The sequence below is a fragment of the Etheostoma spectabile genome, unplaced genomic scaffold (assembly GCF_008692095.1).
Source record: "Etheostoma spectabile isolate EspeVRDwgs_2016 unplaced genomic scaffold, UIUC_Espe_1.0 scaffold00019179, whole genome shotgun sequence".
Lineage (NCBI taxonomy): Eukaryota > Metazoa > Chordata > Actinopteri > Perciformes > Percidae > Etheostoma > Etheostoma spectabile.
In genome coordinates, this window is record NW_022604724.1 from 1 (window position 1) to 18,263 (window position 18,263).

Sequence of the window (18,263 nt, forward strand, 5' to 3'; positions counted from 1 at the left end):
CTGCATGATTATGCCAAATGATAACGACAATTACTTTGATCAATATGGAGATCACGATTAATTATCACAATTATTTGTTGATTTTCTACTCCACAAAGTGCTGGAAAGGAAGGTTTCACCAATCGTTCAACCTCAGTTAACAAGGACAATCTCAGCAAGGTGATTGATGGATGATTCTAGTTACTCACCAATTTCAGGCCCATGCACAGCTGTAAGAGACCACATTGGTTACCTTCCAGCAATGTAACATTTGCAATGGCATGGTGGGATTTGAACCCCGCCTCCACGCCTTAACCCACTCGCCACACTACCTGCAATACCAACTCTCCACATCGTGACAGACACAGGGCCGTAACTAACGGTATGCTTGTTAAGTTATGGAAAAAAACCTTTGCAAGTAAAAAGCCATAACTTTATTAAAAAATGCTATACTTTATTAAAAAAATTATCACACTTTTTCATTTTTCTCTGGCATTGTTTATTATTAGAATATTGTAACCAGCATTAAGTGAGTAGGTTTAGGTCTGTGTGAATAGGGCTGAGCATTTACACCTGGGCTAAATTTGTGAACATCTTCTTTTGCATATTCACTGTAAAGAGCCATTACTCCTCCAACTGCCAACTATTGTTCCAGAGACAATAGGATATACAGTTTTAGATTGCAAGGTAACTGTCAAGACCAAAGACTACACTAAATACCTCAAGTGATCAAACATTTGCCAAAATTCGCAGCATATAACCCCTCTTTAAAATATGTTTCATGTACCATTCAAAAACAAAAGTACAATCATAAAACCATACTACTTAGATACTGCAGCCATCCTGATCACAAGCCATGGGGGATCTGCTTGTGGTTTCTTACCAGCAAGTTTCTGGAGTCCAAATAGCATCTTTGATGGCAACAAAGGTTAGCCACTGTGTGAGCCACAAAGTGTATAGCTGTAATCTGCTCCCTAAAAACAATACAGGTCCGGCACTCCTTTCCCTCTTTGCTTCTTTGTTAGCTACAAACGTCCCTGGGTGGACTTGAACCCCATCCTTTCGGTTAACAGCCGACTGCGCTGACCTATTGCGCCACAGAGACTGCGCTTGTTGGACATTTATGAGCGGGAGCTCGATCTTTAAGCCACAAACATTTGCTTTATGGCTTTTTGAAGTTGAGCTGCACATGTATGCTTATCAGGCTATTTTCCTGTTTTACTTCAGAAATTGGGGAAGCTGACTCATGCGGAATGTAGAAGCTGGACGTGCATTGTACTGTTCTTACATGTCATTGATTCTGACTTTGAATTCAAATATTTGGCATCCAAGAAAATTCCGGAACTGATGATGTATCATCATTTTGCTGGTGGTTTCTTGGTCACAGCAAGCTTGATCATTGACATACAGTTGCACGCCACGTATCACAAAACTGTTGGGTGGGCCTTATGTATTTGCTTGTATTACATCAAGTGACCTGCATACCAACCACCATCAGAGATGGCAAAATACTCACGGCCGTACTCAAGTAGAAGTACATATAATTGTGTTTAACAATACTCTGGTAAAAGTGAAGTACTGATTTAACTTCTTACTCAAGTAAAAGTAACAAAGTACAGGCTTAGCAATTAACTTAAAAAGAGTAAGAAGACTCGCCCCAATGGTGCTATTAAAAACCTCCTTCACCATTCTGGCTGGGACAACGTCTAAGGGACAGTTGGCAGGTTTCATGTGTTGTACAACCTCAAACACAGGCTTAAATTCCTCAAACACAGCTGAGTGTGTAGGAGAAGCAGATACAATACCTGAAAATTAGCACTGGTAATTTCCCAGATAGATGCTACTTTGTCAATAAATAATTAAGACATTTCTCACATGTACTAATTGACACATCTGTTGGAGCAGAGGTGCATGGATTATGACGGAGTTAATAGTATTAAATAACAATCTAGGTTCGTGGCAATTGCTAGCTATGACAGAAGAGAGATGCTGCATCTTCACCACCTTCACAGCATTCTGGTATGTGATAGACTGTCCCTTATACACCCAGTGTCACATGTAGATTGTCTTTCCATCTTTGTTCAGCTTGTCTGCAGTGTTGCCTAAGGGCCCTTGTGGTGTCATTTAGCCAGGGGTCCGCCTTAGGTTTAACAGCTTTAATCTGATAAGGGGCAATAGAGTCTAGGATTTCAGTGCATGTGGAATGGAACTCAGAGAGAATGTTATCTGGGGAGAGGGAGAGACCAGACCACCAGTCACCTGGTTGTTAATGTAACTTGAAGGAGCTCCATATTTGACAGTATTGACTGGAAGTGATAGGCTTTGAGTTACAGGGGGATACACACTTGCATTCAGTCTGGTAATCACCATAAAAAATTAGGTATCACTGAAATTTAACTTGTGTTGCTGCAGTCATAGTTTACAGTGCTCATCCTGAATGGGTCGTATAGTGCATCAGAATTGCTTGTTGAATGGTCTATTAGCTTTGGAACCCCCCTTTCCCCACAGCTTTCAATTGTCAGATATGGGTGGGGGAGTGGGCACTGTGTCCAACCCTTTCTGTGTGAAAAATAACTAAAGAAGTCTCTTGGATGAGAGACAAAACTTCTGCGGAGAACCTTTTACCAAGTCCAGTTGCCCTTGGCCTAGTTGGGATCTTTTGGGGTAATAGCATGGCAATATTTGACATATTTAGACCATAAAGACAGTTATCAGTTTATTTCCCATCTGACAGGTATATTGTGGACTCAGTGGACATTTGAAGATAATTGCACAATGTTGACCCCATTGTCAGTCTATTTCCCATCTGGCAGGGACATTCTGGATTCAGGTGGACATTGTGGACAGAAACATTAGTGGATATTGATTCCCACCATAGGATTTAGGCCTGTATTGCACATTCCTTCACATCCCGTGCAATGTATTGCCATTGTCAAGCACATTGCCACCCTGGTGACTTCTTCCATGTCTCCATGAACACCATATATTTGGACTGACAGTTGAGAAACCTTCCCTTGTTAACTATGACATGGATGACTGAGAACCTACTATATCATGACATGTTTAATTTACTATATTAAATTATAATTTTTGAGACAGGCCCTTGGGTACTTGTTGGATCAGTCAGGATGGCCGAGCGGTCCAAGGCGCTGCGTCAGGTCGCAGTCTCCACTGGAGGCGTGGGTTCAAATCCCACTTCTGACAACAATTGTTTTCATTTGGAACTAATGTCTGAACTTAGCAGTTCTTTGTATTTAAGAGGACATGAAACGCAATTGCAACTACAGTGTTTTGTGAGCATCATTATTGTCAACTAGGGATAAGCGAGTACAGCATTATCTGTATCTGTATCGGTTTACCACATGAATTATCTGTATCCGTATCTGTACTCGGACTGGGCAAGGGCCAACCGGAAGTGGGCAAATTTAACCCAGAAGTGGACGGGTTGTCTTGAAATGGGCGGGGCTTAAACCATTATGTTATTTTAAGCATGCAATTTATTGATCATCAGCATTGAGCTTCAGATCAGTGGTGTTGTCATGGTAACAAACGAACTATATACAGAAAAAGTTCTGCAACAATAAATACAACAATGCGGTTGCAATTTTTAAGTAAAATGTAATGAAAAAGAGTTTTCATACTCATTATAACTTTCTTTTTTTAACTTTAAATTTTTCTATGATCAGTGTGATAATTTTTTTTTTTTTTTTTTTTTCTTTTCACACCAGGTATGTGTGAGCGTGTCTGTCTTGTGTCTGTGAGTGAGTAAGTAAGAGATACAGAGAGAATAAAATAAAAAAATTCTTTGATTTATTTTCTTGTTTTTTTTAAAGTAACGGTGTACAATATTGGAAACGACATAAAGCCCCTAAAGCCCCTAATAGTGAACAGTTGAAAAGTGAGAATAGTGCAGAGAGTAGATAATCTGTCGGTGTCTGGCTAGATTTTTCTTTTCAATGTCCCGTTTGTTCTGGACACACACTCTGCACTCTTGTTTGCTAAAAACACGCATGTGACGATTCTCCGACAAACCAGCGGTCTGCAGGTTTTCACGTCACCTTTGGAATCGCCTCAGCTCGCTTGAACCTCGACTGAGAAAGTACTAAAAAAGTACCTGGTCGCAGGTCCCAGGGACTTTTTTTCATAATGGAAAACCCCAAAAGGCGAGTAGAGTCGAGTCGATACCACGCAGTGGAAAAAACCGCCATGATAGACCATTCAACAAGCAGTTCTAATGCACATGTTCAAATTCAGTGATCCCTAATTCTTATGGTGATTACAAGACTGAATGCAAAGCGATCCTTTTAACGGTAGCAGAGGCATTGGGTGGACATGATGATGGGATGCAATCATAGGTAATCTCTGCAACAACAAGGTGTTGCTGAGATTTGAACCCAGGACCTCCTGTTTACTAAACAGGCACTTTCACCAACTAAGCCACAGCACCTCCATTAGTAGGCGTAATGTTAAGTCTTAATTTCTCTTTTACCTTAAATAAGATAAACATAAAGTATACTGACTGTTAGTATTGGGAGTAACGTGTTACAAAAGTAACGCAAATAAAGTAATGTATTGCTTTTCGCTTTAACACCGTTTGAACCAGACTGGGGAGGACGCTTCAGGGCCTAGCATGAATTGTTGAGCAACAACTACGACCACAACAATGCCTTCTGACGTCCACTGTTCCCTCCAACATGGAGCTCTTCCAGCTTGTTGAGAAGCTCTAGCAGCTGGATGTGCTGCAAAACAAAAATGAGCTGGTGTCCAGGTCTAGATGCCTCCTGGGGGCCTCCCTAGGGAGGTGGTCCAGGCACGTCCAGCTGGGAGTAGGTCTCGGGGAAGACCCAGGACTAGGTGGAGGGATTATATCTCTAACCTGGCCGGGGAACGCCTCAGGATCCCCCAGTTGCTTGGAAAAGGGAAGTTTAGGGTCCCCTGCTGGAGCTGCTTGACAAAGATGGATGGATGGTTGGAACCCTGGTCACTAGCTCATTGTATTCTTGCATGACACACAAACCTCTAGGAGGCACTGTAGCTTAGTGGTTAAAGCACCTGTCTTGCTGAAGTTGACTAAAAGAGGAATTAAAAAATCATCTTTTGGAAGTGATCTTAAAGGGGTGATGGAATGCAAAAACGATTTTACCTTGTCATATGTGAATAAGCATTAAGTCTGTTGATGTTTGACAAAGCATCTGTTGCTGCAAGTGTCTGAAGTGAAATGTCTCCACCTGCTGAAGAGTAAACTTAATTTCATGTCAAGTTAATTTCATCTATAAAAATGGAAACTACATGGCCCATACCCGCCGTAACACCCATAAAACCGGAGCATAATAAAATAAATATACTACAATACAAGTAAATAAATACAGTAAAATAGAGACTGTAAAACATGTACATTTAAATACCAAGTCTCTTGCTGTTCCTTGACTAGTTGGCCACCCCTGCTCTGCATCGCTCCAGGTATGTAGAAAGCAATCTGTTATGCACCTTTGCATTGCACTAAAATGTCAAAATTTGGACTTAAATCCAAAATAACATTACATTAGTGTTAAACTAATGAGGAAGAATTTGATAAATGTAAATCAACCAAAAACCAGTCTAAGAACTTGCTCTTTCAAATATTACACGTGAATCTGTCAAGTCCTGACCATTCCCTGACCAGGAATTGAACCCGTACCGCAGCAGTGAGAGCACCAAATCCTAGCCACTAGACCATCAGGGAGTCACATCTATCCAATTTATCTTTGTAGATGTGAGTTTTCTTTTCATTTCCTGGAATGACTCATATTGTTTTAGGCGAGGAATGGCTCCTGGCTAGAGCTTCAGAAGGCAGGACATGACAGATTACACATCTGTCACATAGTCAGTTTGTAGTCTTCACCCTCTGAACCCGAGAGACTCGTGCACGAGCAAAAACAGCACCTCTGATTCATAGTTTAATCATTTAATAACCATAAATGATAGACTTACCAAAAATTGCAGCTAAAAGCTAACAAGTTAGCGTTTACGGAGGTCTCTTCTGGGTCTTTCTAGCCTCTACAGGTGATTTTTATCCAGCCTGGAACCTGTGCCTTCGGGGTCATTGAGCATTAAATCCATATCGTCACATCCACGATTTATCAACTTTATGTCTATAATTCATCGCGTTTTTGCTTATTTATGCCACTAGCTCCGGGCTCCGTGTCTGCCCTCTGTTTACGGAAGAGAAGGAAGTAATATGCCCATATATGGGAGACAACGTCACACAAAGAGTATGGAGTCCTAAAGAGATCAATCTTCCTAGTCACACTATGGTCACACTAGTCTAGTATGCGATATAAGATGCTATAGCGGAACAAAATAGATATCTACCGTTTTATAGAGGAACATGGACCCACTGGTTTGAGATTTGGGATATATTTGGGCCTTATTTGAAGAATTGTAAATAGTATGTGCTTTATATGAGTTATAATGTTTATTATGTTTATTTTTGCATATAGGAGAACTGTTTTAGACACACAAATGTTTGTGTAGCATCGCTGTGTGTGCTGTGTGTATTATTATAAGTAAATGGCATAAGTAAATGTCATGAGGGCAAAAGCGTCTGGACTTTCTTTGAAAAAATGTATGTATTTTGTCAACTGTATATGTTATAATGATTATTTCTTCACAGTGTGACTCCCAAGACATATGAGAAGTGTTTTAGAGAGGAAAATGGCTTAGGTTTTACTGCTCTGTCTGTGATATCAATACATGTCTGTGAGATTCATGCTCCGTTTTATTTGTCTTTAAGGTCCTACAACCGTTAACATTCAAGTGACCTCACTGCAGCCCAAATCTTCTAATAACCCAGTTTGTCCTAAAAAAATGATGTTCATATCTTGACTGTAGACCACAGGGTTGATGTTTTGCAAGCTTTTTTTATCAAATAAATCCAGACGGACAATGAACTGTAAAAATGGACACATGCTGCATTGTCCAGTGATGGTGGTATAGTGGTGAGCACAGCTGCCTTCCAAGCAGTTGACCTGGGTTCTATTCCCTGCCGTTGCAGTAGTTTTCATTGTGTGGTTACTTGCTTTATTTGTCAAGAAGTAACCAGAAAGCTTACTTGCCAAACCCGATTTGATAAAACAATGGATATCTGTTATGGTACAATTAAGGGAGCATGTCAATCAATCAAGCTGCCTCCACGAGGATATACAGGAACAGGCAGTGCACTACGATTTGCACTTTGCCCGTGTCTGGTAACTACTAATAACCAATTGAAAAGTTTATGAACATTTGTGCAAAGAGGTAAAATGCTGCTTTTCAGGTTGTCGTGGCCGAGTGGTTAAGGCGATGGACGCAGGTTTGAGTCCTGCTGTCAACGAAAGGCTTTGTTTAAGAGACAACCAACATTATTTCGGCATAACCGACATTTATTTTTCTTGCTTTACAACTTTTTAGGAATATTTCAACATACTTTTAAGGAAGTGAATATGACTTTTTATGTTTTTGTCGACATACTATCCTATGACTTTTTATGAAATTTTTCGACATACTAAACTATGACGTTTTATGAATTTTTGACATACTATACCATGACTTTTTATGAATTTTTGACATACTATATTATGACTTTTTATGAATTTTTGACATATTATACTATGACTTTTATGATTTTTTTGACATACTATAGTATGACTTTCATGATTTTTTTTGTCATACTTAACTACGACTTTTTATGAATTTTTGACATACTATATTATAATTTTTTCTTTAAAAGTGGAATTAGCTCAAATGGTAGAGTGCTTGCTTAGCATGCGAGAGGTAGCGGGATCAACGCCCGCATTCTCCAGAGGACTTTAGATTCTTCTTGTTTTACAACAAGAACCATAAATCTGGACGTGTTACGACATACTATACTACAACTTTTTAGGAATATTTCGACATATTATACTATGACTTTTTGTGACTTTTTATGAATTTTTTGACAACTATACTATGAATTTTTATAAATATTTGTACATACAACAGTATGAGTTTTTATGTTTTTTTGACATACTTTAGCATACTTTACTTACAGGGGCGGCTGTGGCTCAGTGGTAGAGCGGTTGCCTGCCAATCGGAAGGTGGTTCGATCCCCGCCCCTGCACTCATTGTCGAAGTGTCCTTGGGCAAGACACTGAACCCCGAGTTGCCCCCGTGCTGCGCATCGAGTGTGAATGTGTGTGAATGTTATCTGATGAGCAGGTGGCACCTTGTACGGCAGCCCCGGCCACAGTGTATGAATGTGTGTGAATGGTGAATGTATCCTGTAGATGTAAAAGCGCTTTGAGCAGTTGTTAAACTGGAAAAGCGCTATATAATACAGCACATTTACATTTACTTTACGACATACTACACTACGACTTTTTAGGAATATTTATACATACTATACTATGACTTTTTATGACATTTTATGAATATTTTGACATATTATACTAAGACTTTATGATTTTTTTGTCATACTAAACTATGACTTTCATGATTTTTTTGACATACTATAGTATGACTTTTTATGAATTTTCGACATACTATACTATGACTTTTATGACATTTAATGAATTTTGTCATACTATACTATGACTTTTATGATTTTTTCAACATAATATGACTCTTTTTGAAAAGGGGGAATTAGCTCAAATGGTAGAGCGCTTGCTCAGCATGCGAGAGGTAGTGGGATCAATGCCCGCATTCTCCAGGACTTTAGATTCTTCTTGTTTTACAACAAGAACCATATATCTGGACTTGTTACGACATACTATACCAACGACTTTTTATGTTTTTGTCGACACTATCCTATGACTTTTATGACTTTTTTGAGATACTAAACTATGACTTCATGATTTTTCCGTCATACTATACTATGACATTTTATGAATTTTTGTCATACTAAACTATGACTTTTGAATTTTTGACATGTTATACCACAACTTTTTATGAATTTTGACATACTAATACTCTGACTTTTTTTGAATATTTGTCATAATATACTATGACTTTTTTGATATTGACATACTAAACTATGACTTTTATGAATTTTGACACGTTATAATATGACTCTCATGATTTTTTTGTCATACTATACTATGACTTTTATGAATTTTTTGACATACTACACTATGACTTTTATCATTTTTTTCAACATACTATGACTCTTTTTGAAAAGGGGAATTAGCTCAAATGGTAGAGTGCTTGCTTAGCATGCGAGAGGTAGTGGGATCAATGCCCGCATTCTCCAGAGGACTTTAGATTCTTCTTGTTTTACAACAAGAACCATAAATCTGGACTTGTTACGACATACTATACCACGACTTTTATGTTTTTGTCGACATACTATCCTATGACTTTTATGACTTTTTTGAGATACTAAACTATGACTTTCATGATTTTTCCGTCATACTATACTATGACATTTTATGAATTTTTGTCATACTAAACTATGACTTTTATGAATTTGACATGTTATACCACAACTTTTATGAATTTTTGACATACTATACTCTGACTTTTTTGAATATTTGTCATAATATACTATGACTTTTTGAATATTTGACATACTAAACTATGACTTTTATGAATTTCGACACGTTATAATATGACTCTCATGATTTTTTGTCATACTATACTATGACTTTATGAATTTTTGACATACTACACTATGACTTTTATCATTTTTTTCAACATACTATGACTCTTTTTGAAAAGGGGAATTAGCTCAAATGGTAGAGTGCTTGCTTAGCATGTGAGAGGTAGCGGGATCAATGCCAGCATTCTCCAGAGGACTTCAGATTCTTCTAGTTTTGCAACAAGAACCATAAATCTGGACTTGTTACGACATACTATACTACAACTTTTTAGGAATATTTCGACATATTATACTATGACTTTTTGTGACTTTTTATGAATTTTTGACAACTATACTATGAATTTTTATAAATATTTGTACATACAACAGTATGACTTTTTATGTTTTTTGACATACTTTAGCATACTTTACTTTACGACATACTACACTACGACTTTTAAGGAATATTTATACATACTATACTATGACTTTTTATGACATTTTATGAATATTTGACATATTATACTAATACTTTTATGATTTTTTTTGTCATACTAAACTATGACTTTCATGATTTTTTTGACATACTATAGTATGACTTTTTATGATATTTCGACACACTATACTATGACTTTTATGACATTTAATGAATTTTGTCATACTATACTATGACTTTTATGAATTTTTTCAACATACTATGACTTTTTTTGAAAAGGGGAATTAGCTCAAATGGTAGAGCGCTTGCTCAGCATGCGAGAGGTAGCGGGATCAATGCCCGCATTCTCCAGGGGTCTTTAGATTCTTCTGTTTTACAACAAATTAAATTTGGACTTGTTATGACATACTACACTAAGACTTTTATGTTTTTGTCGACATACTATCCTATGACTTTTATGACTTTTTGAGATACTAAACTATGACTTTTGTGAATTTTGACATGTTATACTACAACTTTTTTTGAATATTTGACATACTAAACTATGACTTATGAATTTTCGACACGTTATAATATGACTTTTATGATTTTTTGTCATACTAAACTATGACTCATGATTTTTTTGTCATACTCTACTATGACTTTTTATAAATATTTCGACATACTATAGTATGACTTTTATGATTTTTTTGTTATACTAAATGACTTTAATGACATTTTATGAATTTTTGTCATACCAAACTATGACGTTTATGAGTTTCTACATGTTATACTACGACTTTTTATGAATTTTTACATACTATACTCTGACTTTTTATTACATTTTATGAATTTTTGTCATACTAAACTATGACGTTTATGAATTTTCTACATGTTTACTACGACTTTTTATGAATTTTTTACATACTATACTCTGACTTTTTATTACATTTTATGAATATTTTGTCACACTATACTAGGACTTATATGAATTTTTTACATGTTATACTATGACTTTTTTTGAAGATTTGTCATATTATACTATGACTTTTATGAATTTTGTGACATACTAAACTATGACTTTTATGAATTTTCGACATACTATACTATGACTTTTTATGAATATTTTGACGTACTATACTATAAGTTACTACGAGGCTTTGAATTTAATTAATTTGTGGATGAAAATATATTTCAAACTGAATCATTGTTTTTTTTGACACACACACACACAAGCACACGCACACAAACAAGCACACACACTTTATGAATAAACCTCAGATAGTTCAACCTGTTTTATTAGGAAGTTGTTTTACACTCTTTCAAAGTAAAACATGCATGCAACAAAACCTAAATAAGGTGCTCGGGTTTGAAAACTGATGCAAAAATAAAAATAAAAACAAAACTGAGTTCTTCTGTTCTCCAACAAGAAATAAGGAGGAATAAAAGGATCTGTCTCTGTCTTCATGATATCAGGTTGGCAATAATGAGCCAATACCTTATTAAAATTTTTTATCAACACCCTTCACTCTTTGCAATTTTGCTCTGACATTGTTTATTTTAGAAAATTGTAACCAGCATTAAGCGAGTAGTTTTAGGTCTGTGTGAATGTGGGCCGAGCATTTACCTCGGCTGAACTTGTGAACATCTCTTTGGCATATTCCCAGTCTGATCAAGTCCAGGTGCTGGAAAATCTGTGATTCACGTTTTGAGGGAATGGGATCTCCATGTGCTTTCTTACCAGAAAGTTTCTGGAGGTCCAAATGGCATCTTTGATGGCGGCCAGGGTGAGCCACTGATTTGCAAAGTTACATGCTGGTATCTGTTTCTTTGGCCTGACGGATGGACAGACGACCCAAAAGCATAATACTTCTTGCCAAGACATAACAAGAAACAAAAAAAGAGGCGGGGGAGACAGAGTTAAGCCCTGAAAGAATAGAGAACTACAGACAAAAGATGTGAAATAGTGCCAAGTGTGACCAGAAGAGTTGGAAAAAAACTAGAACTTTAAAGTACAAACCTTTCTTTAAGAAATCTTTATTGTGCTGACATTGAACCTCATTTCTAAAACGTGCATACGACCTAAAACCGGTGTAGGACGGGGGTACGCCGATTCCTACGTAAAGTTCAGCAATGTATGTGGAGTACGTAGGTCTCCACATACATTGCTTTTATTAAGATTGAAGACCAAATTGTTAGTTTTTATGAGATCTTCCCAACCACTGAGAGTGCGTGCGTAGCCTCGTTGGCACAGTAGGCAGCGCGTCAGTCTCATAATCTGAAGGTTGTGAGTTCAACCCTCACGCGGGGTTAGGTGTTTTAAAAACTAACAAACAAAACTGATGCTGGAAATACAGTGACTTTCAGGTGTTTGAATACTGGCACATGCACATGAATGGAAGTTGTGATTCTGTGGTTATTTCTGAGAGAGACAACGAAAGGCATTCTTTAAGGGTGCTAGCAAACCAATGACTCATACAGTATAAACAACCGCAGATGTGCCTTCATCAATATTGTGGTGGCTTATGTACATGAGATAATGATATACAGGAAGCCACTGTCTACATAATGTATTTCTTAGCATTTATTTTCAGTCTGAGTTACAAGATTTGCAGTGAACGTTGTATTGTCCAGCAGAACAGCAACAGGTGTGTTACTTTTTGACTATGATTTATATCGTAGCAGTGCAAGCATTTTGCCCAGGTGAGATTTCCAGCCACCACAGTTGCATTTACAGGTTTTGAAGCCATAGACAACATTGACATTACATGTTTTACCCAGGTTCTTCTTTTATTCAGTGATATTTCAATTTCCTTGCGGGAGTCATCCCAAAAGGATTAATAAAGATAAGTCTATGTCTATCTCGAAAAAAGTAGTACAAATCTGAAAATCTTCAGGAGATGTAGCTCAGTGGTAGAGCGCATGCTTTACATGTATGAGGACCTGGCATCTCCAGCAGGTATTATAGTAGAGTCTTTAAAAGAGCTGCAACAGATATTACCTCCTGTGGTAATCTGACTGGTAGGGTTATAGGACGTAGTGGTAGACTAAGACCTCCTGTGACACAAACTAAGCGGTCAGCTCTGTCTTTTATACCTCAGACTATCAGACAGCAAAACAAGCACTTTAAATGTACATTTTTTACAGTTTCTATTTTACCGTATTTATGTACTTGCACTGTAGTATATTTGTTGTATTATACTCTGGTTTTTATGGGTGTTACGGCGGGTATGAGCACTGTAGTTTCCATTTTTATGGACGAAATAAACTTGACATGCCATTAAGTTTACTCTACAGCAGGTGGAGACATTTCACGTCAGACACTTGCAGCAACTGACACTTTGTTAGACATCAACAGACTGGAAATAGACTTAAGTTGGCCAGTGATTGTTGCTTTTTCATCTTGTTGTTATTTTTGTGTGCCTTTAATGTCACACATGTGGATATTATGAAATAAACTGCATAGAAAACTTTTTTAGGAAGTGTAAAGGTTCTGTGGTGTAATGGTTAGCACTCTGGACTCTGAATCCAGCAATCTGAGTTCAAGTATCAGTGGAACCTGGTTTTTAAGCCACAGCACGGTGAAAAAGATCAACCTTTCAACTTTCCACATCTAGTTTAAAGTAAGCTAACAGGTTTAATGTCCTTGGCCATTTAGACTGTAAACAGTACGTTTACATGGGGGCATGTTGAGGAGTCACCTGCTTGTTAATGTAATTGAAGGAGCTCCAAATTTGACAGTATTGACTGGAAGTGATAGGCTTTGAGTTACATGGGGGATACACACTTTGCATTCAGTCTCGTAATCACCATAAAAATTAGGGATCACTGAAATTTGAACTTGTCTTGTTGCAGTCAGAGTATACAGTGTTCATCCTGAATGGGCCAGTATAGTTCATCAGAACTGCTTGTTGATGGTCTTTTAGCTTTGGAACCCCCCTTTCCCCACAGCTTTCAATTATCAGATATGGGTGGGGGAGTGGGCACTGTGTCCAACCTTTTCTGTGTAAAAAAAAACACTAAAGACGTCTCTTGGATTAAAGACATAACCTCTGCGGAGAACCTTTTACCAAATCCAGGTGCCCTTGGCATAGTTCTGATCTTTTGGGGTTTGGATCAGGAACCAACACATCTGGACTCAATGTGGGCATTGTACGACAATATTTGACACATTTAGACCATAACGACAGTTATCAGTTTATTTCCCATCTGGCAGGTGTAATTGTGGACACAGTTGGACATTTTGAAGATAATTGCACAATATTGACCCAATTGTCAGTCTATTTCCCATCTGACAATCAGAAAGGGTGATGCAACAAGAAATTACCAGTCCAAACCATCGCGGTAAGCCTCACTGGGTGTCCAAACTAAAAGGATAAGAGGCAACTTGGTAGACTCCTTACTGATGTTTAAATCTGTACTCACAATGCCCTATTTTTAACAACAGCCAATCACAAGTGTTACATGTGAATAATCATTGTGTGATTAATCAGGAAGCTCACATAAAAGATAGTTGCAAGGTCTACTAAATGTTTAACTTTACAACCCGTAAACTGTTGGAACCTTGGTCCTTCCTTCAAAATGTGAATTGAAGATATTCCAGTCCCTGGACATGTAAAGCAGAGCAGAGAAGCGTGCTGGGCCCATAACCCAGAGGTTGATGGATCGAAACCATCCTCTGCTAATTGTTATCTAGTCTACCACTACGTTCTATAATGCTACTAGTCAGATTACCACAGGAGGTAATATCTGTTGCAGCTCTTTTTAAGACTCTACCATAACACCTGCTGGAGATGTCATGTCCTCATACATGTAAAGCATGAGTTCTACCACTGAGCTAAATTTTTTTCTGAGATAGACTCAGACTTATCTTTATTAATCCTTTTGGGATGACTCCCGCAAGGAAATTGAAATATCACTGAATAAAAGAAGAAATCTGGGTAAAACATGTAATGTTAATGTTGTAAATGGCTTCAAAACCTGTAAATGCAACTGTGGTGGCTGGAAATCAAACTTGGGCAAAATGATTGCACTGCTATGGTAAAAATCATAGTCAAAAAGTAACACACCTGTTGCCTTTCTGCTGGACAATACAACGTTCACTGCAAACGTGGTAACACAGACTGAAGCTATTCTGGGACATGAATGCACACAAATGGAAAGATAAAGGAGAGAGGAGCTCAGTGTGTCAAAGGAAGTCCCCCGGCAGTCTAAAACTATCACAGTGTAATTAAGAAAGACAGGGTAAAGAGAGGAGCCTGGTTGGGCTAGAACTCTCCCCTGCTGGATTGAGCTGTACTGCACCGCCTTCCTCTAGTTTTATATTGTGTTATGTTTACTCTTAAATGTGATGAGGGTGTCTGCGTAAACTTAAGTACACAAGGTCAGACCAGACGTGAGATTTTTGCAGCCTACGCTCACGTTCAAATTGATAAATGCCGAACTTTGGGTGGGAATCGGCGTACGCCCGTCCTACACCTGTTTTAGCACATTTCATAAATGAAGGCCCATGTCAACACAATAAAGATTTCTTGAAGAAAGGTTTGTCTTTTATAGTTCTAGTTTTTTTCCAATTCTTCTGGTCACACTTACTCTCTCTGGTTGCACTATTTCACATCTTTTGTCTGTAGTTCTCTATTCTGTCAGGGCTTAACTCTATCTCCCCCACCTCTTTTTTTATTCTTGTTATGTCTTGGCAAGAAGCAATATGCTTTGGGTCATCCGTCCATCTCTACATCCGAATCAGAAATTCTTTATTGATCCCCAAACATAAAATCTGGAAAAAAATGCTCCTTCGAGCCAGATTTGAACCAGCGACCTAAGGATTTCAATTTTATGCCTCTACAGTCCTCCGCTCTACCAACTGAGCTATCGAAGGGAGATAACGAATGCCTAAGCATTTCTTGATTTTTCTCTACAGAAAACAATTAAACTTTCACCGGAGACTAAACTTTGATTCAGTTTGCAGCCTTCAGTCTTTATTCTATATACAGAGTCTTAATTCCAGCCAAATTCCTCCCTTGCTGTAACAAGAAACTTCTACTACAGTTTGGCGTCACAAACAGGATTTCAAGGAGGAATCAGAAAGGGACTCCACCGGTGACTGATGAGGGCGTGCATCCAGGGATCTGATGATCACCTGCCTCTAAACCTCGCCAAACATCTTTGAGAGAGAGAGGGTCAGAAAGCTCCCCTGATTCCACTCTGAAATCCAAACGACAAGGAAGCAATTTCAAACAGCGGGGTAAGTTAAAGTTTCAATTCTGTTGGATAAATTATTTAAATTGGACATTGAGACGGTTTGTGAGACAAATATTGACTGTGATTTAACTGAGGGATTCGGTGAAAGTTATCTTTTGTTTTGTAAAACTTTGGGTTGTGTACAAAACAGGAGAAAAGAGAAGGTATTTTTTTTTCAATTCTTCTGGTCACACTTGGCACTATTTCACAACTTTTGTCTGAAGTTCTCTATTCTGTCAGGGCTTAACTCTGTCTACCCAAAATCTTCTTCTTTTTTCTTGTTATGTCTTGGCAAGAAGTTATTATGCTTGTGGGTCGTCTGTCCATCTCTACATCAGAATCAGAAATACTTTATTTATCCATGAAGGGAAAAGAGGGTTCCTTCGAGCCGGATTTGAACCAGCGACCTAAGGATTTCAACTTCATACCACTACAGTCCTCCGCTCTACCAACTGAGCTATCGAAGGGCACCAACATGTATGAAAGCACTTCCTATTCTTGTGAATGTGATGACACAGGACCAAATTTTGCAAAAACATTCACAAGAACTCATAAATCAATGATGAGAAAACCATCCTCTGCTAATCTCCTTTGCTGGTGACACAATGGTAGACAATCAGAAAGGGTGATGCAACAAGAAATTATGGCCCTCAACCTGATTTCCATGGTGAGATAAATCATAATCTAACTGCTGTAATTGTTGACAGCACCGTGAAAAGTAATGTTCTTGAGGAAAATCATGTTCTGGCAGTTTATTTTGACAAATCGACATCCACTACCCTCAAGTCATGCTGTCTTTCCAGTGATGTGATTGGTAAGTGGTTGGGCTGTATACAGGTTTTAATCATATCCATCGGTTTAAAGATGCTCACAAAACGCTTTACTTGCAATCGCGTTTCTCGCGCACATTCATGTCCTCTTAAATACAAAGAACTGCTAAGTTCTTTATTCCCAATATCAACTCTCGGACATTAGTTCCAAATGAAAACAATTGTTGTCAGAAGTGGGATTTGAACCCACGCCTCCAGAGGAGACTGCGACCTGAACGCAGCGCCTTAGACCGCTCGGCCATCCTGACTGATTCAACAAATTTCCAATAAGACCTGTTTAAAAGATTATGATTTAGTAAATTAAACATGTCATGATATAGTTTCTCAGTCATCCATGTCATAGTTAACAAGGGAAGGTTTCTCAACTGTCAGCCCAAATATATGGGCGTTCATGGAGACATGGAAGAAAGTCACCAGGGTGGCAATGTGTTTGACAATGGCAATACATTGCACGGGATGTGAAGACAATGTGCAATACAGGCCAAATCCTATGGTGGGAATCAAGATCCACCAATGTTTCTGTCTACAATGTCCACCTGAATCCAGAAATGTCCCTGCCAGATGGGAAATAGACTGACAATTGGGTCAACATTGTGCAATTATCTTCAAAATGTCCAACTGAGTCCACAGATATACCTTCCAGATGGGAAATAAACTGATAACTGTCTTTATGGTCTAAATGTGTCAAATATTGCCGTACAATGCCCACATTGAGTCCAGATGTGTTGGTTCTTGATCTATGCTATTACCCAAAAGTTCACAACTAGGCCGAGGGCAACTGGATTTGGTAAAATGTTCTCTGCAGATTTTTTGTCTTATACAAGAGACTTCTTTAGTGGTTTTTTTTACACAGAAAGGGTTGGACACAGTGCCCACTCCCCCACCCATATCTGACAATTGAAAGCTGTGGGGAAAGTGGGGTTCCAAAGCTAATAGACCATTCAACAAGCAATTCTGATGAACTATACTGACCCATTCAGGATGAGCACTGTATACTCTGACTGCAGCAACACAAGTTCAAATTTCAGTGATACCTAATTTTTATGGTGATTACGAGACTGAATGCAAAGTGTGTATCCCCCATGTTTCTCAAAGCCTATCCCTTCCAGTCAATACTGTCAAATTTGGAGCTCCTTCCGATTACATTAACGACCAGGTGACTCCTCAACATGCCCCCACCAACGTACTGTTTACAGTCTAAATGGCCAAGGACCTGTTAGCTTACTTT

General features: G+C 38.2%; 3 non-coding genes across 3 annotated transcripts; all 3 read right to left on the reverse strand.

Annotated features, from left to right (window-relative positions):
• Nucleotides 1–15,755: 15,755 nt before the first annotated feature.
• On the reverse strand, nt 15,756–15,843 carry trnay-gua (transfer RNA tyrosine (anticodon GUA)). The gene is given in 2 exon segments: nt 15,756–15,791; nt 15,807–15,843. It is a non-coding gene; the product is annotated as a tRNA-Tyr (tRNA).
• A 741-nt stretch (nt 15,844–16,584) lies between these two features.
• Nucleotides 16,585–16,672, reverse strand: trnay-gua (transfer RNA tyrosine (anticodon GUA)). Its single transcript is given in 2 exon segments — nt 16,585–16,620; nt 16,636–16,672. It is a non-coding gene; the product is annotated as a tRNA-Tyr (tRNA).
• Nucleotides 16,673–17,200: 528 nt separating this feature from the next.
• Nucleotides 17,201–17,283, reverse strand: trnal-cag (transfer RNA leucine (anticodon CAG)). Its single transcript has one exon. It is a non-coding gene; the product is annotated as a tRNA-Leu (tRNA).
• Between the last annotated feature and the right edge of the window lie 980 nt (nt 17,284–18,263).